General features: G+C 46.5%; 1 protein-coding gene across 10 annotated transcripts in view; it reads right to left on the bottom strand.

The window, feature by feature from the left end:
* Window positions 1-24,286, bottom strand: part of NCOR2 (nuclear receptor corepressor 2) — a 222,112-nt gene that overhangs the window by 173,316 nt on the left and 24,510 nt on the right. The window lies entirely within an intron of this gene.

The raw sequence follows: 24,286 nt of genomic DNA, 5'->3' as shown, positions 1-24,286 counted from the left end.
TCACTGCCCTCCCGGGCGAGCTGTGAGCAGGCTGCTGGGGCTCCTGGTGCGATATGCAGAGCTGCAGGGAAGCAAGATGCTTTAAAAATCCTCTCTCGTCAAGTGCTGCGAGAATTCATGTGTCCTTTTGGGATACCATTGCAGGGATGTCCTGGAGAACCAACTGCACTCAAGATGCCCTGTGTCCCTGGGGCAGTGTAGGGCAAGCTGCACATACAGTCTAGGCTTATTCTGAAGCTGAACGAGTTAAAAGCATTAACTCATCCCGGCAAGACTGAGAAACAGCAACAAAACTCAAACAGAAGAGGAAAAGACACTCAAGGCATCGTTAATGTCAGCGGTGTAGGAAGACTGATGAAGTTAAGGAGCCTTGTGATTGAGTTCCAACCAAATCCCACTGAAATGAGCAGCATTCCCAATCCCAGCAGCTCCCAAGATCATGCAAGGTTAATATTTACCCTGACTACACACAGTCTGTCCAGGACAACCCCACTATCTCCACACCCCGGCTCATACCCTGGCCACGTGAAGGCCAGCAGGTCCCAGTGGCATTTACAGCTCTGAGCAGGAGCTCAGTGAGTGCCACAGCCATGTGCTGGCTCCCTGCAGCCCGGAGAAAACCTCACCCCAAGGGCTGGGAGATCCTCTACAATTTGTTGAATCTTGCAAGTTAGCAAATAAGCAAAGAAAACAATAGAAATTAAAGAGAAAACTGAAAAACAGCAGAGCCAAGGCCACCACAAACTCACAGCTCCATTCTCAGTGCTCTCAAAACAGCGTTGCCAGTGCTCACAATCCAGCTCCATGTCTGGCAACAATTCTGGGAAACCTGAAGGCTGTTGCTCTGCACTGGTGGCTCCATGGCCAGCCCTCTGCACACAGCAGCCCACTGCCCCCGTGATCTCCAGAAAAAGCTCAAATGCACGACCCCTGGGAGTCTTTAACACTCAACACCAGAAGGCAAACAAAAAAAGAACATTTCTTTCTAAATCTCATTAAGTTGCAGAGCATGATTATGATTTTCTAATGTGCAAAGGTGATAACACTGCTTGGAGCTCTAGTTCAATTAATTATTTTATGGGAATAAACATACCAGGAGAGACTAAATGCAAACCATAAAAGCTCCTTGGTGCATGTCAGGCTCACAGCTGCTCAGCCTTTGCTACAAGGCTACAATTCCTAATGCCACAGAAGAGCCTAATTCCCACAGTTAAAAAAAAGTCAAGCAATCATCTTAGCACAAACCAGGATGCAGCACACCCTGGCAGATGCTGGTTCCTATACCAAAGTGTTCAGATGGCCAAAAGCTGCAGCTGTTGCTGCTGATAATTGAAAAGCATAATTGACATTGTGCTACCAGAGCCAGGCAGAGCCACACACAGGGGGAAAAAAACAGAACTGTGATGGAGCATCTACCTGAATCCTGTGAGAATGGGCTGAAGTTAAGAGATGCCCACCTTAAATCTCTTAATGTTGTTTTTTCAAATGAGAACTCAGAGTGACATGACTGAACACTTGTGTTTCCTAGGTGAGAATAATAGCTTAGTGTGTTTTGAATGGTGAATTTTCTGGGTTCCACCCCAATAACTTACAGGCAAACAAGCCACAGAGACCTGAAAGCTAAGAACTTCCATAGGGATGGGATTTAGCCCTGCCTGGCTGAATGCCACAGACACAGCTCTGTCTCATACTCCTCTATTCCAGTGACACCTCAGTGTGTCTCAGGATACATTCCTGAGCAGATTGTATTTGATCCCAGGCTCCTGTCCCTTGCCCATAACCTCCATCCTAATTTCCTATTAACAAGATGACATCTAAGAACACGACTACGAACAGAACTGCCTGAAAAAACAGAAAGAAACAACCTAGGGAACACCAAAGCTGATATTTCCTCCTATGTGTGACACACCATGTGCACACACCTGCAAAGACAGCACCTTAAGGTGGGCATCAGGAGTCACAAGAAAGAGAATATAGTAAAGTCAGGGCTGAAACATCTGGAGAAACCTATTACCCTTACACAGACCAACCTCTGTTCTCTGGGTAAGGAACACCCATCCCCACCATGACCCCAGACACATGGATGGATGATGTAAGATGGGGAACAACAACTACAAAACCCTGCTCAAACTTTAAAATGGCATCACCCTACAGACGCTCTTTCAGCTTAAACCCTTAATTAAACAGACTGTTCTTTACAGTGCTGGAGCCACTCCAACTCCCATTGTTAAATTTAAAATAAAACCCCACAACCCCACAGCATCTGTAAGGCATTAATACATTCAATACTGACTTCTTTATTCAGCTTTAAGACATCCTTTAATAATTTTTCCTCTCAAACCCCAAATCTAAGGATTTAAAGGAAATAACCACCAGCACCCCTTACAGAATGAGTTTTCTAAATGAACCTTCTGCAATAATATCCTTGACCTTTAACAGGCTGCATGGCCAGGGTCTGCTCAGTGCTGGGTGTCAGGATGGAGCAGACTCTGCAGCTTGGCAGCCAGCTCCAAATACAATCCATTCATGCACAGGGACAAAACAAGAAGGCAGATTTGACCACAGAAAATCACTGTGAGCACAAGAAAAATACATTAGAAAATCAATGTTGATCACTGCTAATAAAGCTGGAAACACAAGCCAGAAGCTTGTTGTTATAACCTCTGTAATTTCAAGGTGGGTCTTCACTTCTCCTGCTCTCCCTGGAGAAGGAGCCACTTGCAGTCATTTATAGCTCCTGTACCACCACTCGTGGTTCCCACACCCTGGAGAGCACATGCTCAGCCATGGCAAGAAATCTAGACATGATGACTTTACTGACACGACCAGGAGAAGAACTTGGGCTGAATGCCAGCCTCTGGAAATCATGGGGAGCTTCTATTCACCCGTTCAGTACAGGGAGAGCAGGATTGCAAACCAAAATATCACCTGTTAGCAACATCTGAAAACATGCTGGCAGGCCATGACAAACATCCATGTTTCCATAAAGCTCCTGTAACTTTAACACTGCTGGTATTCCTCCTGTAAGCAGTTTCACAGCCTCTGATATGTTCTGAGGTGTCAGGTGGAAGACTGGATGACCTAAAGATCAGCAAATGTGCCCAACGTGCACCTTGGCTCCACGAGCAGCCTGTACCAGAGCAGGGACTGATTCCCAGCAGCAAACAGCCACCTTACACACTTACAGAGTCAACTGCACAGGCACTTTGATCTCTGTGCAGGTGATAACATCTCACCTGGGCTGCATTCTCGGGCACTCCTGCCTTCCTGCTCACAGCAGCTCTGCTGTGCCAAAAACATGAAAAGGGCAACAAGGTTTGCAGAAAATCCCAGTAAGTTATCTCCAGTAGTTCCCACAGTTAATTAAACTGCTCAATCACGCATGCTTTAAAGTCCATGAAATTGAAAAAAAAAAAAAAATCCCCAAAAGAAATACAAAAGCTGGACAATTGGTGGAAGCAGGTTTGTTTGACCAACTCTCCTCCACCTGCCAAGCAATTCTGTGGCCTCCAAAAAAAACACACCCATCCCAGGTACAATTACACCCTGGGCACACCTGCCTGTACCAGCAGAGCCTGCAGCAGAGAAAAAGCTTTGCAAGGGCCAAGCTGCGTCCTTGGGAACAAGCTCTGACATCAGAAAATTCTGTTAACACAGGCAAAACAAGGAAGCATGTGGCACAGATGTAGGAACCAAAGAATGTTGGATGAGGAACACAAAGGAGGGAGGAGGTGGAAAAAGACGACTCATTGAAGGATCTGTACAAAAGCTGACATTGCTAGGCAGTGCCTCTCCAACTGGATCAAGAAGTTCAGTAGTAGAGTGTATCCCATAAACAGCAGAGAAGGGAAAAAAAAAAAACCCAACAAATCAGAGTAGGGAAATGGCTCCTGACATCTTTTAGAGAAACAAAGTAGAAGGGAGTAAAAACCAAATCAAGAATGGGATCCCAAGCCATGCAATACTCCAGTAAGAGTCTTCTCTGTTTCTGTGAGTTCTGGACCACATCCTTGCCAAAGGCACTGCCTAGGCAATTAAAAAAAAAATAAAAGCACCAAAAACTAGACCTCTGAAAGGTATAACAATACAGCATGCAGAGCCCTGAGGATCTTCCCAACATTTGGGAAAAGGCTGCAGACATGTAAAAGGCCACATAGACCAACAGACCCTGCAAGCAAAGCAAGAACATGGTTGAGATACTCAACAGCTAAATTACAAAACAGAGCAAATCCCTGAAAGAGCAAAACAACCAGCTAGCTCAGACTGGATGTGGAACCAGGAGAGGCAAGATCAGTGGAAACACAAATCACTCTTGTGCAAGCCATGAGGTCAGGTAGAAATTGGAGGAGAAGTGTTCAGCCACCAACCAGCAGTAGTCACAGGGACTTTGAAACACAGCTGGAACCTACATAAAGTGTGCAGCTTGATTTTTAATTCCCAAAAGGCTAAATTCATAGCCATCCAACCACCACACCAGTCCTCTTCCAGAGGGTTTAACACTTGCTGATTCTCAGTTTGAAACAGAAATATCCTGTCAAGGAAAAAAAAGTCCAAACAAAAAAAAAAAAAATCCTAAACAATGGGGCTGTACCCAGGCCACACAGCTCAGCTGCTTCCCAAACACACAGCACTGTTATGTGTTTATTCTCAGCTGGAGCTTCCCCCCCACATCCACCTCCTCCCTCCTTTCACTTACAAACTGATATGCCATTTAAGATCTCCTATCTGCTGGCTCTGCCCACTGCATCCTCAGCATTTAAAATAAGCTGTGACAAACGCTGGGCAAACCCAGGCACTAGGAACACTGCAGAGCTGAGTGGCTGAGGGGTATTGCAGACTAGTCATATGCTTCAATATTTTGTCCCCAAGAACTCGGCCAATCTATTTAGCAATGGAGCAGAACTCTAATAATAGCCACAAGGATACACAGGAGATAAATGTACACAAGACAAAAATAAACCCCAGCCTTGTTATAATTTTAATACAGAAGCTAAACTGGGAAACTATAAATGGAGACCATTTCCACAGTTGAGTCAAGATGAAAATTTAACTCCCAACAGCCCAAGAGTGAACACAGACATTCAGCACTGGATGGGGATTTTCAGGAAGTTGGATGAGCATTAATTCTAAAGTAAGTTTTTCATTATTTCAAGCTACACCAAAAAAACCCAACACTTGAAAGAAGCAGACTTTAAACAACTGTGCATGTTCTCAGTCATCAAGTCACTGTGGGGCCACCATCCATCTCAAAAAGTCACTCTCAGCTCTCTGGAAGTGGTGTAGCTCTACAGCAGCTCCTTTTAATCTGTCAGTGATCTCGAAGTTCTAATACACTCACATACATCTATAAACTCCCACATACATTTTTCCTTTATGAGTTTTAGCCTGTCTTCACTCTACATGGTTAACCACGCTCCCCCACAGCCCTGCCTTCTCTTTAGAAAACAACCTCTGGTGTTTATGAGATTAACTGTTTCCCCATGGAAATTATCTGAGGGATAACTCTTCCCTTCCCACAGGAATACCCAGAGGAACCTCAAAGATTTCACAACCTTAAGCAAGCCCTGTGTCATCATGAGTTCTACTTTTGCATACACAATCATCTTCTTCAACCACATTCAAACCCATCCTCTGCTCATGGCTTCAAAGCTCATTGAAAGGTCTGTCTGAGGACTTATGACTGCTGATGACAGCAGAATCCTTCTCCAGGTGACTCCCAGACTGCAAGGAAGTCCATATTGGCAGTGAAGTAAGATTGGACCAGGCTAAATTTCACTGCATGTTTATCTCTGCTCAAATCATCCTACTAAAAAGGAGAAAACAGTCATGTTCCAGATGGGAGAGACTTTTTATAGCAAGCCATGGATATCTGGCACGCTTTCCTGAAGGTCTTTCATCATGCACACAAGGTATAATGCTATCTAGTAATCTGAGGAAACATCCATGGGATTTTCAACCTCCTCTAGAAATTGAGATTCAACAGGAAACCACAAATACACCAGGCAATTAATTTTTCTTTACCAAATGTTTCCAGTCATGTCACAATTTTAACAGTAAGCAAACTATTTGGGTTCTTTCCAGTTCTTGTGCAACAATGTTCCTCATTTTTCATATTATTTTTTAAAGAAACTGGCTGAGATTTTTTTAAGAGAAGAGTTTTAAAACAAGTTAGGCAGTCAGTGTGACTAGATCATACTCTCCCTGCTAAACACTTACACCACCACCCCCCGCAAAGTTTCTGTACCACATAGCAGAGGTTTTGTACAAACAAAGTAAAGACTTTTCCCAGCTAAAAATACTGCAAGCAACCTAAGAAATAAGAACAGAACAACATATCTACCGACACAGGCAATGCTGAGCTATCTGAACCACATAAATAAAAGTCTCATTCAAACATTCCCCCACTCCCCTCCCAACACCATTCCAGGAGAACAAAGAAACATTAAGTCTTACTTTCCTGGTGTATATTTGATCAGACCTTCTGTTAACACAATATGACAACAGCAATGAAGGGAAGAATATCACAGCTAAACAACCGTCTACCATTCCCCTTCCTTCTGCCGAGTCCGTGCTGACGCAAGGATGGAGCAGCTGCTGTCTGTTTTTAAACAGCTCCATATTTCATAAGAAGCTGCTGATTTCTGAAAGGACAGAAAACCCAGCCAATGGCTTACAAAATAAGAACCAAATTAAAGCAATTCAGGACACACTATTTAAACATCATGTCCATTTGCTCAGCCTCCCTCCAGCGTACCACCGCAGCTGAAATTCCTAAAACACGTCTGTCCTCTGTCTCAGCCTACTCCATTATCACCACAAGCACAACTTTTAAGCATTCATCTAACACAGAGCAGAAGACAATGGAAAATCCCTCCCACAGCTCAAGATAAAACAAATGCTTGAAATATGGGAGAAAACAAACTTGTGTCCAGCTTGATGCAATCACAGAAACTACTTCACCAGATTAACATAACCCTCCCTAAGTTGTGTGTTCTGCTGCTGTGGGATGTTGTATTAACAATGAACAGACATCTGGGATGGAAAGACTCTCCTTGAAGGACACAGCCACATGTCTCAAACTTTCAAAAACTTACCCAAAAATATATACAGCTATTGATATTAATTTATTTTAATCAGGGATGTGTCAGGTATCTGGGAAGCCACTCATCACCACTGAAATTCCACACTTGGGTCTTCTTAAAAATCTACATCGTAGCATACAGGTCACCGCGTATTAGGACCTCAAAAGAAAGAAAGCTTAAAGCTTTTCTGACTTTGCAGCTCACACTCTGGCTGTTAAAAGCAATGGGTTATACCAGGCAAGCCCCTCCCGAGGGGCTCCAGATGCCTGCTGTCTCCTTTCTAGTTAATAGCTGCTGTAAGAATACTGCTTTTTTGGCTGTTTGTGTCATGTTGATTAGCTTAGATAAGGGTTTGGGGAAGGAGCAAGGAGAAGAGAGCATGTAGGGGGAGAAGGATTTAAAGAAGGGGAAAAAAAAAAAAAAAAAGGCTTTCATCTGCTCTAATAATTAGCAGGTCATGCTGAAAATGATCAGCATCCCTTTAACGCAACTGTGCGTGAAATGTGCAGAGCCCTGCTCAGGTCACTGCACCCATGCAAATCACTGCGTTAGATCAGTCACTACACCCTGTGGTTTACTAAACTTCTCTGGCTTCACAAGGACTCTAGCCAAGATCCTTCCACCTCCACACTCCCACGTGGGAGATGGGGGCGTTGCAAGGGTATCCTGTCTTGCTGCTCTGTCACAGGGCTGGTGGGCATGGAGGTGCCAAGAACAATCAAGGACTAATTAAAGGTTTTCAAAGGACCTCCAGAGTCTCTGATGAAGCAGCACAGGGGAAGCACTGCAAAGCATTTGCCATTCCTGGAGAAAAAGCAGTTGCATGATCCTTCTGTTCATCACCTGGAGGTTTTCCCAGTGAAACCATCAACAAGAAAGAATCAGACTGCCCTGAGCGTGACAAAAATCTCCTGTAATTCATCACCGTAGCTGCTGTCCCAGGCGTGTCTGCAGAGTGTGTGTTGATCCATGCAGAACAGCCTCCCTGCCCAAAACACACTGCCAGCTGTGGGTCCCCAGGAGCACAGCCCTTGCTTGGCTGCTACATTGAAGACACCATCTGGGACTTAGCACACAAATCTTGGTGCAAAAGGAGCAGCAGGGCAGGGGGGAATTCAAAAAGCAGCAACAGAGCTCTGATCATTTGGGCTCTCTCTCCTCCCACCCACTCTCGCCTTCAGAAAAGTCAGCAGCCATCTCCCAGAGGGGCAGGACCAGTTAGTTCTGCTGGAGCAGAGGCCCTTTGATAGACCTGCCCTTCTCAAAAGGAGGTGAAAAGATGATAATGGCAATGACAATTCTTCCTCTGATGTACTCACATCCTTCTATTAAGGACACATTACCTCAAAGGTCAGTAATTGCCAGCCAGAGCCAGCTCTGCCTTGACAACCCATCTTCAAAATCAGAGTGCCTGCCCATGCCCAGGACAGGGAGAGACTGCCCTCACCGTGTTGTCTGGAGAGAGGAGAATTCCCGTTGGTTGCTGTGATGGCTGCATCTTAAGTGTCTTTAATTTCAGCAGCTTTCCCTCACTTCAGAATAGTTCTTCTGCCTCAGCTTAATGTTTATCTCCAAACTGACACACACCTTCAAAGCACTGCTGTTTAAAAGAAGCCCAGAAGGATGGAAATGAAGAGTTTATTTTCAAACAAGGAAAGGGGGTAAAGCATTGTGCCCACTTACCAGATGTGCCATCCTGCTTTATGGAAACAGGAGCAACTCACCAGGCACCACAGGGATGGGAAGGACAGGGGAGATCTCTACAAGGAGATCAGTGGGGCACAGTGACCAAGGAAACAGCACAAAGGCTGCTCAAGGAGCAAATCAGAAACCCTTTGTAGGAATGTAAAAAAACCATCATTTAAGCGACTGTTATCACCCAAACTCCCTCCACACATCTCAGCAAAACAGAAAACAGAAACACTGCAATGGTCACAAGAGCATCAGGGAGGAGCCAAAGCAAACTGAAGTGTAAAACGCATCCCTTTGTGGTACCAACATTCACCTGGGAAAGAGGAAGCTTTGTCCAAGAGGGCAGTGTGGAGTTCCTCAATGACAAACCTACAGCAATTATTAGAAAGGCATCACCCATACATAATTTTGAATTTAATTTAATTAGGCACCCTGCTAACTTCATTACTTATTTAACTGGACTGCTCATTCAATTTACATTACTACTGTTTCAGATAACTGCTCTGGGCCCCACGTGGTGGGAAACACACAAGAGGACACATTTGGGAATGCTGTAGCCCCAATCCCATGCTCCCCTGGCGCTCAGCATTTCTCCTGGGACAAAGGCATTGACCATGCCTTAGGTTTTATTTTTCTACCTGCATGCAGAGAAGTGCAGAAGAGCTCAAAGAGTTAAAAAAACAGACAAAAAATTTCCAAATAAAACCCCCAGATTTATCGTTTTTAATGCTTGTGTACACCAGTCAAAGCAACAGCCTCCTACGCAGTTGCCAGATTCTTCTTTTTCACCTAAGAAATATAGAAAAATCATACTCCATGGGGCTTGGGGGAATATATATCAGAGCACTTCACTCACCACCCAAGAGCACCTTTATAAAACCATCATCTCCAGAACACGACACGTCAGGTCAGGACAGAAATCAAGAAAGGTCTCACGCAAGCAACTGCTGCTGCCACACTGCTGGGCTGGGGAGGTCAGCAGCCTGGAGCCAAACCTTTCACACCAGATCAGAGCCAGGGATGGAGGATCTGGCTCCCCAAAGCCTCGCTGGTCAGTGTGTGCATCCTCCTTCCTGCTGCTTCAGACAGTCACATCCCTCCTTGTCTGGCAGCTCTGTCTGCCCTCGCCAGCTGCTCAGACACAGCAGCATTTTCATTTTCCCAGGCAACTTCAGGAGTCTCCTCGGAGGACTGAGGCCAAAGTCTCAATTCCCTGCCTGATCACAAGGGATGCAGCAGCATGGCTGTGAAATGGAAAAGAGAAAACAGCACCTCGAGCAGATTCCTGAAACAGCCTGAAGTATGTAGGAAGATGCCTCGGCCTCAGAATGCAAGGTCTGTCTCAGAAAAGTCATATACATATAAAAAGATCCCTGACTGACAGGAGTAAGAGAGTGTGACATGGTGCAGACACCAGCCTCAAATTAGGTAATCCTCTGCTGTGTTTGGATTGGGTTTTCTTTTTTTTTTTTTTTAATTCCTTCAGCTCAACATTTCTTCTTTAAATCAAACTGCTCTGAGAATTCTGACCGTCCATTTAAAAAAAAGTGAACAAAACGCTGGAGAGCAGCACAAAGCCAGGAACCCCCCAGGACATCCTTCCATCCCCTTGTGCAACAGCCCTGTGAGCAGGGAGGTGCTGCTCACCACAGTGCACATGAGCTGCCTGCATGGCCTGGAATGGACGTCATTGCCTTGGGCAGTGTCTTCAAGAGTCTTGTGACATCCATTTTTCACTCTCCAAATCAACTCCAGACACAAAAATAATTTAAGAGCTCAGGAGTTCAGTGTAATTTGCTCCAATCAATGCACAAGGCCAGTATGAAGCATAAGAAACTTAGAAAAACACTATTCTGATCAGGCCAACCCCCACTTGGCATTTTAGAAACTGCTACATCAGTTGAAAAGATACAGACCCACTGGTAGCGGTTTTTATATTGTGATGTTAGCTGGTAAACAGAGGGACTGAAATAATCTCTACAAAGATCAATTCTTACATGAAACCAACACAGAGTCAACAGTAGTAATACCTCAGTCACTACAAAGCCTTCAAGGAGAACCAGCATCAGAAGAAGTGATGACTTTCCCAACTATCTCCCATAAAAATAAGACTGTCTAGATTACAACCCCCTGTGATCTCATGTTCAAGATGCTCAAAATGAAACCTCCCTCCAAGGAAAAGAAAATATAACATTCGGTTTCATTAGCATGCAAGTGCAACAAGGACCATTTGCCTGTTCCTTTTGAAAATAAAGTTGCAAAATGTTTTGCACAGCATTAGGGAAAATGCAAGCACTACAGTTCCTATCAATGATGGAGTCTCACAGCAAAGCCATCTCTGCTGGCCTGTCCTTGGGGAGAATGGTGACAGAGGCAAATTGTTACTTCAGAAGGACCAGCCTTTACTGTCTGGCCAAGGACAAGGCTGAAGGGGCAACACCAGCATTATTCCAGCCTTCACAAGGTGAAGGGATCACACAGACTCCACTGAAACAACAGGATCTTGGCAATTCTCATTTCCTACGGCAAACAGTTCTCAGGGGTCTCCTCCAATCTCCTCCAGCAGGAAGAGAGGAACTTCTAACACCTAATCGCTGACATTTAAGAATGTGAAGCTCCAGCCATCAAGTTGACACTGCAGCAGGGAATGCAGCTAACAGGTATACAGTTGCAGGCTCCCAGAGTGTGGATTTCAATTTACAGTTTCAAAAAGCAGAGACAAAACTAACCTACAAAACCAATCAGCTTTATCTGGGCTATTTATCCACACATACCATGTGGCCACACCATAATGTGAACACCTGTGTGCATTACGCATTTCTCCTCCGCTAGCAGTGTCCAAGACATGCTCACATCTGGAATCCTTTATGTTTTAAATGCTACTTCTGCCTTCTCCTCAGTGCCAAAAAGCCCTGAAGAAGCAGCACATGCATGGGAGAGGAAAGGAGCAGCAGAATAGCCAGTAAGGTACCAAAACACTTCAGGTACCAACATGATGAATGCAGTAAGCAATGTGAGGAGCAGATATCACCAGAGTGCCTGTAGGCAGAGATGCTGTGGATCAGAAGAAGGTCACACTATATGAAAGTTGCTGTTCTGCAGCTAACAATAAAAAGCCAAGTCACACTACTCGTAAGTAAACCCAGTGTTTGTTATTTCTGTTTCTTTGTGTGCTATGTAGAGCTCTAAAGCCAAGCAGGAATATTTCCTGCCAAGCTCATGTCATTCACGTATAAGTCACCAACCTAGGCTTGCACTTGGACTTTTCTATGACACTGGAGTCACAATGAGTTTCACAGGCAGCCCCTGAGGCACGCAGCATTCCACAACACAAAGCACCAAAAAGTGACATATGAATCCTCTCCAAGGCTGCCCCAGTTTGGCTGCTGCCATCAAGGTCCTTTTAAAGCAAGAACTTCGTAATGCATCTCTCTCGCTGCTCTGGGAGACAGCATTAAAACACAAAGCCACACAGTGCTGATGCTAATGTTTCCATCTGCTTACAGCCTGCTTTTTTTTAAGGACAAAATAAAACCAAGCGTGTTGTGATCATCCTGTGCACAGACACTTGGGTGCCTCAATCCTTTAAAGCATCTCCAGAGATTTTCAAAGTGCCCCAGGGACACACATGTAAACATTTAAAGGGAGATGCATGTCAAGAGGTCCAGCAGCAGATCTGTAAGAGATGTTTGGCCTAAGAAGCTCAAGACAGGGGGCCATGGAAAAGCCCTCTGCCTTCAATCACATGTGGGCTGACCCTCCCAACAGGCTTGCTCACACAGCCTGCCCCTTGCCTTTGCTCCAGTTACCCCAGCAAAGACTGGAGTTACCCCAGCTAGCCTTTCGCTCTTTGCTTTCAATGTCCAGCCTTCAAAGAAACCTGACCCAAAGTCCAGCGAGGTTAATGGACAGGCACACGTTGACGTCAGTGAGGTCCCTGGATAAGGTCACGGCAGTGTTTGCCTTTATCTTGGAATTGGCACTGCCTGGAAGCCAAGGAACAAAGTTAAGACTGATCAGAGGTTTCCTGTCTTCACCTTTCTGCACATACCCCTTGCAGGGCTCAGGCAAGAGGGCACTGGTATTAGAAAGCTTTTCCAACTATCCGCGTGGATTTCTCCACATCAAGCAATCAACACGGCCAGACCTAGAATTCAAACACTGGAATCAAGACAACAGGTTGTGGGAAAAACTGCACACAAAATGTTGATGCGCATTTCACGAGCCAAAGTGCCAAAATCAAGTCTCTAAAACTTTTTAGACTTGGGTTCCTCAGAGGTTCAAGGGTTACTCCCAGCACTGTCTACCAGTAACAGCAGACATGACCTCATGTGAACACAGCACATAACACTGGGACTGACAGTCCCAAATATTTGCCTTGTAAGGCCAGAGATTTGCAGGGCAGTGACATTATCTACTTTCAGAGTTTAATTCTACTCAAGGCGATTTTTGGGCTGCACTCCAGAGACATTTACCTCCTGTGCCAGCCTACCCTGCCGCAGACACCAGGAATCCGGTTATTCATCAGTCCCTTAGCTGGGGGAAAAAAAAATACATCATTACTAAAGTCTGCTCTTTGATAGAGACTCCCTGAAGATCCTCACGTGACAAGAGACAGGAGCTCAGAGACAAGCACTCCTGTGCTCCCACGCCAGAACACCTGTTTATTTGGATGCCAAATTCCGATGGCTAAAAAAAAAAAAAAAAAGTGTGAGTGAAGCCATCTTTCTCTGTTGCTTCTTTTGAAGATGATGGATGCATCTGGTTGGAAAGCTGAGCAGCACACAAACAGGCCTTTCTAACACCCCCACAGCCCACAAGCAAGACACGCAAAGCAGTTACTAACAAAGATCAAGTCCTCGTAAGACCTGAAATATGAACGGATCATACAGAACAGCATTTCTGAGTATTTGTGTTCTAAAGCTACTTTTCTACAGCAGCCAAAAAACCCAGAGAGACTAAGGCAGTCCCAGGCAGGACGTGCAGGCTCAGAGCAAATGTTCACACTAACAGGGAAAGAACAGTGAGCCACCCTGCTCCCCTGTAAACAAACACAAGTAGCTCAGCACAGAGGCTGGGGCTCCTCAGCCCTGCACAACCTGCCCCAGGCTGTGGGCATGGAAGGGGATGATGGTTTATGGGTGTCAGCACAGCCTGCACCTGTGTTTTCAGAGCCTTTACACAACACAGGCAGCACAGCCAAGGCAGTCCAGGGGCACCCACCAGCAGCTTGGATGTTAGTCAGTCAGAAGCTTCAGGCATTTCTCAGAAGGAGGTGCCTTGCTAAGAGCAGCAATCCTGGCCACTCCAGGAGTCTTAACCAGAGTTTTTAACAAGCCACTGCATCAGCAAAGGTCCATGACTGCCATAAGATGAGGACAACATGTGGCATCAATCACTGAAAATCTACTGTAGCACTGACAAAGACAGGAGGTGCATGCTTTTCAACCAGCCCTTAGTCTACCTGTAACACCCCAAAATAATGGTGTAGTCATTCTAAGACCCTACTGAAAGCCAGCAGTTCCCAGAGCAGAGCCTGAGGAACAAAAGCATGTTACCAAGCCACAGAACTGCACTTTACAGTGTTCACAGCATCACACCAACTGAGCTTTTACCGACAGAGGCTGCCAAGCTCTGCCCACACTGGTGCTGTATGCTTTCACAGCAGTGGAGGCGTCCCTCAGCAAAGCCCATCATGGCCAAACCAAGAGAAGGTCACCAAGGGGAGGGCGGGAGCTCTGCAGAAAATGTACGGCATTGTTGAGAAAGCAGCAGGAATGTGGCACAAAGGTAACTGCTGCAGCCTAGGGCCGCCAGATGAAAGCAGGATCAATACTCCACTATGTTGTTTAACCCGTTTATTGGGGGGGAGGTGGAGATAAATGAGTATTTGAGTTGCCAGAGGGTACACTTTCACCCCAATCTGAGTCAGCCAGAGCCGAGTTCCTGCCCAGCAACACCATTGCAGCCAAGTGATTTCAGCCTTACAGTTCACTTAACCACAGAATACAAAGAGCCAGTAACCCAGCAGTCGATAATGGAATAAACTATAGGTCAGTGACCAGGAGAAAACACACCATTTAAAATTATTCCAATATTGACAGGCACAGGAAACAGCCCTGTATATTTATTTATTTGTTTTAACCAGCCTATCTGCTCAGAGGCAGTGCTGAGCCAGCTGCTAAAATTACAAGGTTAGATTCTCAAAGTCTGTGGGTGAACTGCATGATGCCAGCACACACTTACAGCCTTCAAAGCACAGCACTGGCAAGCAGGGCTGAGTGTGCATGTGATCAGCCCTAGCACAGCGTGCATGCACTTGCTTATCAGAACATCAGCAGGCGAGGGTTAGGGGGTACCTGAGCACGCAGCACAGCTCTGCCAAGCTGCCTTTGAAAGCCTGGCCTAGAGCCAAAAGGGAGAGCACAAACTGACTCAAAACACTCAGCCAGGAGCCCAGCCAGGCTCATTTATAGCTCCATTTCCTCTCAAGGCTGCTTTTCCCCTGGAAAACGCTGCAATGGCAATTTGCACCTTAGGATTAAAGATCACTGCAGCTCTCCAGCAACTGACAGCACCCAGAAAAGCCCCTTTCCCCTCCCTAGTCTAAGGAGCATTTCTTCCACTGCAAGAACAAAGCAAGGAGGAGGTGACACCAACTACTGCACAGGTACCAAGCAGGGAATATTTCAGCTGAAGTTCCCATGGTACCACAAATCAACCCTATTTCTTCAAAATGGAACATGACAATGTGAGTTTGGCAGGGCAGCTCAGACGAGCAGTAGGCATTGCTCCTGGCCAACTCTTGGCTCCACTGACTAAAGCAAGACCAGCTGCACCATGTGCACCAAGCAGAGCTTTGAACCTGCGAGACCAAAGAATCATTCAGTATGACCCAATGCTTACACCCCACAAGTAAGATTCAATTACAATTAAATTTGAACATGTTCAGACACAGAGCATCAATTCCAAATCCTCCTATTTGCAGAGCTGGCTGCTGCAGTCCTCTGGCCAACCTCCTGACACTGAACATGATCCAGAGGGCTCTTCATCCACGCTGGCAACATCACACCTTGCACTAACCAACCTGCTTGGGCTGAGACAGGCAGTGCCAGCAGCGTGGCACTGAAGCATCATTTCTCAACAGCAGCAAAGGAAATGCAAAGCCAAGACTGATGACTTTTCCAGGAGAGTACCAAGGAAATAAATTATGCTGTTTTCAAAATCCGTTTTTCCTCAAAAATACTTGCTTACCAGAGGGGAAAGACTTCAAGGCTGAATTTAGTGCTCAGGAAAAAGACTGGATTAAGAGCCCCGGAGACCACTTGCTCTGTTTTTTCTCCAGCAGAACTGAAATAGAGCAGTGAATCCCAGCCAGGCAGATCTCCTGAGCATCACTGAGGGGCAAGTGACCAACCAGGAAGAGCCACAATGGAGTTCAGCTTCCCATCCCAGCCACTCCTTGGCATCTTTCTCACCACTGCTAACAAGGCCACTGGGATTCCCACCAGCAGGAGAAGCACCTGCCTGTTTACAACTGGATTCCTGCCACTGCCTGGCTGCACATGTGTCACCCCATGCCATGACACAGCCCTGGCTGCCCACTGCCAGCCTGCCCAGACCTGAGCCTGGCAGATCCCACAGCCACCCACTTCCCTCCAGAGCAGGGTGAGAAAGCACAGCCTTTGTTCAGTGTCTGCTCTTTCCTTTCATTTGCTTGAGAAATAACCAGCAGGTAAACAACACCCAGCAATCTGTTTACCAACACAGAAAACCCCCACCTTTCATCTTTTATTTCTTTACTTCTTTTTTTGGTTATTGTTGGTTTTTTGTTTTAATTCCAGTAAGCAACAAAGCCTAAACCCAGCTCAATAAAGCACTGCAGAGCCTGGCTCAGCTCACTTTGGTTACAGACAGATCAATAGCTTTCTTATATCTCTCTGCTCTGCTTGGGAGGGAAAAGGGGCCACTTCTTTCCCAGCCAAGACATCTGCACAAGGCATCTATGTGCTGTGAGCCAGGACCCTCACGGGGAGGGCTGAAAAGAGATGAAAGAGTGCTTTGGCACAGCAGAGCTGTCTCCTCTCACCCTCATCTCTGCTGGCACTGCCAGGGCGTTTTATGTGGGAAAGTTTTCAAGGCCAGTTTGGCCTCCCAACCACCATCAGCTCTGCGCTGGTTAGTTATTCACAGTGGGTGGGGTGGGAGGAGGGGGGAAAGTCCCTTGGAGCAGAGGTTCAGACACTGTAGGTAGGACTGCACAGGCCTCCTGTGCTGCCCAGGCAGCTGCTGACAGAACTGATTATTCTACACATCCATAAGCTTTAAAAATGAGCTCCAGAGGCACTGAGGAAGAAGCATACAGGAAAGCCCTGCAGTCAGAAATGCCCGTGTTCTTTGGGGAAGAGAGTGACATCCTAAAAAGCACCTGCACAGACATCCCTGGGCTGGGGAGCTTTGGCTTTTCCAAGGGTGAGCCTGGACCAGCCTTTCACCTCCATCCATGAGCCATCCCTGGGCTGCCACCATGCTGGTCCAGGAAAACCCAGCTCCACACAGCATGCTCAATCCTGCAGAAGGGAGCTGACTTCAGAAGATCACTCACCAGCTACCCCAGCAGTAAACCATAAACCCCACAACTTTAAAATAACAGTTCACATAAACCCATATTCCAAACATGAACAAAGCTCTGTCAATTGCATTAGGCTCTGCCTGGTTATCCATCATGTTTACAAGACATGTGAATGCTTTCTGAAGAGCAGATGCTTTTCAAGTTTAATAATTCAGCCGTTCAGGATTGAGCACTGAAAGACCCTGCACGCGAAGAAATAAATGCACGCACAACAGAAGCCTTTGCTGATTTTCAACCTTTTTCCTTTAAACACAATCTACCAAGAATGCCAGCAACGCTTGCTTCTCAAGAAATGACTGACAAAGAGGATGTCTAGTAGATGGAAAGCATTTGAAGAAGGAAAAACAAAAACAAGATGACCCTCAAACATATTCTTGCGGGACAACTTCTGAAAACCACATGAATAAGTAATACAGGCTTCCCTTGAAACAGCAACAGCACAAGCTTCAATGGACGACGTCACCAGGACTTGATCTCTGCTGCAGATCAAATGCCACACAGCAGGAAACAGCTGACACACAGCTCAGCCCAATTATATACAGTGCCCTTTGCATACAAGGCTTCCTCTTTAATGCATCTTCAGCTCTGCTCTCTTTGCTGGCAAGCAGCCCCTCGTGCCCCTTGAAGGAAAGAGGCAAAGCTGGATTTGTGCACTCTGCCATCCAGCCCAAGGGAACACAGAGCTGGCATGTCTCAGGGTGTCTAACCTACGCTCTCCCTGCACGGATGTTCAGCAGCATAAGCACAAAGTGGAAAGCCACAAAACACCCCACGGCTAATCTCAGCTCTGATAACATCTTCCTGGAACATGTCACTTAAGGTCTCTAAACCTCAATTTCTCTATCTGCAAAAAAAAAAAAAAAGAACAGCAAAAAAACTTTGGCAGTGCAAGGGCTAAATGGAAAACACCATAAAAAAGATTTTCCAGGTGTGCCCTGCACTCTTTGTACTCACTGTTATCAGGGCCAGACTATGAATTGTTCAGCGACTGAACTATTTGCATTATCAGGTGAAAACAGTGCAGTCTGTTACTAACGCTCAGAGCATGGTATTTTCTCCACACCCATCTCATCATCTCAGTCATTTACACCATGACTAGTTCTTTTACATGTACTCACACATAACCACCTAAGTTTGGCATTTACCGCATTATCACTACAGAGAAATTACTGCAGGGGACAAATTAATTACCTATGCAAAGCAGGCTGAGAACAGTCAGCAACATACTGTACCACTGAAATGCTAGACAAAGCCTCAAACAGAACTTCCCTCGTGTGGAGGATTATAGGCTCTACCCACAAAGGACTCAAGTGTCTTGCCTTATCTTTTTTCCATTTAAAAGGAAACAGACTTTCCTGAAAACCTGATAGAAACATGCCTTTACAGAACAAATGCAAATGGATTAACGCACTTATCAGCAGTAGGCTTGAGGGGAGGCAAAGACATACTTCTTTTGCTGCCTAGATATTCTAAGATACTTTTAATTAAATTATAAAACATCATTAGCTAATTAAATATTCTGGTCCATCATTACATATCCCTATACCTCCTGCTGCCTTGCAGAACCCCATGGTCTATGAATCACTGAACTGGTCAAGTTGGAAAGGATCACAGTGAGTCTGCTGGTCCAACCTCCCTGTTCAAGCAGGGTGATTCTGAAACACAGAGGACAACATTGCATGCAGACAGTTCTTGAATACCTCCCATGAAAGACTCCACAGCCCCTCTGGGCAATCTGTTCCAGCAAGTGGTCACTCACACAGTAAAGTAGTTCTTTCTCATGTTCAGGTGGAACTTCCTGTGCATCAGTTTCTGCCTGTTGCCTGTTCTGCTGGTTGGCACCACCAAAAGAGAATCCACACAAGCATTTCAAAGACATGGGCACTATAAAGGAAGTTGTAAAAGAAAATCTCACTGTTCTTGCTTCCTCCACAGGCATCTGTGCCCACTCATACCTGATTCAGAGACACAGAGATACCCTTAGGTGGGGAACTCAGCTATGTTAGCAGCCTTATTAGATTAATTTTGTACACAACCCTGGGCAGCACAAATATGTGAGCTCAAAGGGTAAGAGCTCGACCACACTTCTCTCCTGCTCCCAAGGAGATGAGCAAACAGAGCAACCTCCCATCACAGGCAGCATCTGACCCCCAAGGGAAGCAGAGCTCCCCAGGTCACACAAGCCCACAAGCGTCTGCACAGGCATAAAGTCTCACAAACTGTTTAGCTTTGAATGCCTTGTCCTGGCTGAGAGGTTTAACAAGTATATTCCAAAACATTGCCTTGTCAAGTTCTGGATCGTCAGCGTTAAATCCTTGAGCAACCAAGTAAGAAATGAACCTGCAGACAGAGAAACACGTCTCTGTGTTCTTCCCCTGCCTCACCCTCTCCTTCAGCCAGTGCATGTTTGCTTTTGCTTCTAAACTTCACTTCTCTGTGCAAACAGTCTGCTATGAGAGTATTTGCTCAAACCACAACTTTCCTGCATTTTTTGTCCAGCTCTAGGGCCTGATCATCAGGTATTTCCAGCTCAGAAATCCAGGCTATGAACAACTTCAGCCCTGCAGAAGTGATGCATCAGAAGCAGAGGCACTTTTGCACACAGTTATCAGAGGACAGGAGCAGATGACAGGGACGCTGCAGAGGACCTCAGGGTGTCAGAGCCATGGGGCAGCCCAGGCCTTTCCACCAGGAACAAAGATGCCCAAAGCACTGTATCTTTGAAGCCATGCTTTAAAAACATCAAGCAGCTGCAAATCCACAGCACAGCCTTCTCACTGCTCTCCTGTCTGCCTCTTTACTCCCAAAGAGACTGCCCTTGGTCATGCTTTGTAGACTGGCCAGCTCTGAAACTCAGCCTGCTTAAAATCAGCTTTTATACCATCATCTGTGCTCTACATCAGAGCTTCACACTCATCACCAGTCCACGTTCCCCGGATTCATGTGCCCAACCTATGGAGATGTAGTAATTTTCCCTTTTCCAAAGGCCTCTGACACCCACATCTTCAAGTATTTGCTGCAGCTCTGCTCAACACCGTTCCCTAAAGAGCCTGTAGCATGTCCAGTACACTGAGCAGCTTTGACCTGGAACAGCACCAAGCACAAAGGGTCCTCAGCAGGCTCTGTACGCAACAATAACACAACAAGGACTGCTCCAGTCCAACAGAAACCCAGGGGACACAAACAGTTGAGCAGGATTTGGTGGATGGAGGTTATTAGTGCATTACAAATAGAACAGAAATTCAGGAAGCAGTTATCTCCAGAAAAGAAAGATTCATTTCCTTATGATGCTTGCAAATCACACTGCTAACTTCAGATCGGAAGAGCTGGTGCTCAGCAGAATGAAATTAAGCATGTTGGATCACACAGGACACCCGAGTGGATAATAGCAGAAAATTAATGGAAGCATATGTGCCTCAGGCAGAGGACTGGAAGGCCAGCAAGAGAGCTGTGCTCAACTAAACTTCACCATGATAAATGAAAGCCAGAAAACATACTGCAAATGCAGAAATATGGTGATTAGCTCTACACCGGAGGTTCAATGTCTTAAACATTAATTTGCTTTCTCCAAGAGCATCACTCCCAGCCAACATAAGCACATGTACAGTTCTCCTTCAGAGACAAAAGGGTACAGGGAAAAACAACCACAAACTTTTGGAAATCACTGGCCTCACACAAGGATTTTATTCCTGGATCATCTCCAAAGAAAACCTTCCAAAACAACAAATGAAATGGGACTGCAGAGACAAAGCAATCTGCCACTTAACTCCTGACTGTCAACAGTCTGGTACTTGGGCAGGCTGGTGACCCTCTGGCGCTGGAGAGCTCACCTTCCCTCAGCAAGTCAGAATCCTGACAGCTCTTCCCACCTCAGCACCATCAGAGGGGGGCTCAAGGGAAAGGACAAGGCACTAACACAGGGCACTGACTCAGGCCACCATTCCATGAATGTTGAAGGAAGTCTGTGCCCTTGTACCACATACCTGACTGTTCCCACCGCCCCTGCCATGCCGCCTTCTCTCCTCCACCAGAGCATCAAGTACTTTGCTTGCACATTTGCAGCAATCTGTTGTTTTCACTGATGCCAATTCCCTCCTTGCAAACCTAAATCTTGGAGTCTCCCTATGACTTGCCTTCACAAGAATGCTAATTAGGTCTTTACTACCCCCAGGCTTTCTGAGAGAACACAAGCATCTGCCATGTGCACTCCCACTCCAGCTATGTTTTCCCACTCCAAATCAACAAAACAAGTGTGTTACTCGGTCAGTGACATGCAGAGGACACAGCCAGATTTGCGAGAAACCTGGGAAAGGAGCTGCATCACCCACCACATTCCCTCTCCAACAGCACGAGGAACATCCATTCTCCTACAGGAGACCCTTGTGAGAGGCTGCAGTGCCTGGCTCTGTGTGCTGAGCCCTTGCTCCAATGGTGCTGGGCTCCCTCAGCACTTCCCAAGGAACAGGCTGCTACCATACCTCTGCCCACACACAGGCTTTCCAACCTACACCATTCCCTTCCCATGACACCCTGGTATTTTTAGTAGGTGCACAGAGTGAAAGGCAATCTGCTCCCATCAGCTGGTCACACTCATTAGATCCACTCAGAACTGTCCTTCTCCAGACGGCCCACGCCCGGGAACACTTGGGTTTTCCAGCCAAAGAACCTATGCAAGGACAGCTGCCAAGCCCTCCTGTGGTAACAGCTTATTTCTCCTGTTCATGTTGGCTCTTCACTCCTTCCCAAAAGCGGGGCATTTCCCAGGGCCAGGCTGCCCCCAGCTCTCACATACAAATGAACAGCTACACAATAACATGAGGAGGGAACTGCTGCAAGATCTGTCTTCTGCACAGCTCCTGATGACAGACGTACCCTGCAAATGCTAAGCCCTGCAGGTCTCACCTTCTGGCTCGAGTACAAGAGAATGCAACACTCCCTGCCAGACGAAGGGAAGGTGTAATTTTGAGGAGCAAAACTATCCTCACACTGAAGGGCCTTTGATGCAGGAACAAGCACCCGAACACACTGAAACATACAACCAGGCGTGTCAATGTGAATTAGGAAGACACCACAGGTCTCCCAGTTTCCAAACAGGTAAACCATTTTGATCCTTCTTCTCAGCTTCCCAATTCAGAAGATGGCTCACAGCCACCACTGCCCACCTCCAAAGGGGCTGGACATTCTCCACAGCTAATCTGTATTGTACTTGGAAAGTAAGGAGCTGAAAGATAAGGGAATATACACAAAGAATGTGGCACAAGTGGCTTTGGGGGAAACATTCTTTAAATGCAGCGTTTTACAAGGAGGATAAATCCTAGACCATGTGGCGACAACTGAGCTGCACGCAGCTGCTGAGCCAGCTATCTCTTTCTAGGGGCAAGACTAGTTCCCTGCATAAACGGTTCTTTAAACTTTATAATGCCAACTGCATGAATAGGACTTTTATGGATTCCTACAGTGACGCACAAAGACATCCTCAACATTTCAGAGCTGATCAGCAAGCCCACACGCTAGCTGCCTTCACCAGATAGCTCAGACCCCATCCCAAGAGCAAACCTCTTCCAGGAAGCCTGTCTGAACAGGGATGTCCTGCTGTCTCCAGGAAGTTAGGACTGCTGGCAGAGTTTGGTTAAAGACCAAACAGATCAGATTCTGCAGCTTCAGTTCCCAGAGGCCACACCAGACCCAGCTCCACTACCATCCTCCTCAGACCGCTGCACAGGGTTTCTTTGTCCACACAGTTGTGCCTTCGAAGAGAAGCACAAAGGAAACTGAGATGAGCGTGTAATCAATAGGCCTCACCCTCGATGCTCTCCTGCTGTTGCTGCCATTTTTCAAAGGAACTTTTCCTTCCTCCCTCCCCTCGTGCATCATCTCCCCTGGCACCCGAAGTGACAGCTGTGGCCACACTAAGCCAGCTCTGGCAAACAGCTCTGTGGAGCCAACCCTGCTGTGCTTCAGGACAGCAACATGCCAGAGCTGGGACCTCTCTGTGAGCTGCTTCTGCTGCTCTGCTGCAGCTGCCTCAAAGGCACTCTCCCACCCCAATGGACACAATCCAGAGGCATGGCCATGGGAGAGGCTGCAACCCCAGGCACACCACCATGTGTACTCCCTCCTGCTGAGAAGAGACACACTGCTTCAAGGCATAGAGGGAAACAGCCCTGCTCCTCTTACAGCAGCCAGAGCACCGAAACCACCCTGAAATGGATTTCTGTGGCTATCCTAGGAATGCCTCCCCCTCGGTTTACAGTACAAGAGGTTTACAGCCTGCTTCTCTTAAAACTCCCTGACGCAGCCCAATCCCACAGTATGTCAGTGAGCAGCTGGCACTAACTCTGCTGTTTCCAGCTGTGCTGCTTCTGCAGAGCAAGACAGGGAAGCCTGTGGTCTTCGCAGGACACGTGGGAGGCTCAATACTCAAAGAGCATCAGAGGCAGGCCCACTACAGGGAAGCAGGGAAGAGCTGGATCTCTGTGAAGGCTGAACAATCCCATCTGTCCTGCTGAAATTCCTCAAGGGATGGACAAGAAGAGCACAACGACAGAGATAAAAGGTATGTTCTCAAATGTGCCAGTGTGGCTGCAAGACAGAGAACAGTCTGTACTGTGCTTTCAGGAAATCCTCTCCCTTTTCCATATTCATACGGATCCAAAAACTCCTACATGACATCTCCTCAAGCTCAATGCAAGCTATTACAGAACTCTGGAAACACAGACAAAACCTTGAAGACACTCTCACAGCACATTTAACGAGGCTGATGGTTTATCCACCTGACTTTAATCTCCCCCGCTTGTCTTCAGCAGCTCTCAGTAACACACAGAGACCTTCTGGGACTTTTTCCATGTGCAGAAAAAGCGCCTTTCACTGCAAGACCAGG

This window comes from Lichenostomus cassidix, chromosome 15 (genome assembly GCF_008360975.1).
Source record: "Lichenostomus cassidix isolate B80296 chromosome 15, HeHo_3.0, whole genome shotgun sequence".
Classification (NCBI taxonomy): Eukaryota; Metazoa; Chordata; class Aves; order Passeriformes; family Meliphagidae; genus Lichenostomus; species Lichenostomus cassidix.
This window is presented reverse-complemented; position numbering and strand designations above follow the sequence as displayed.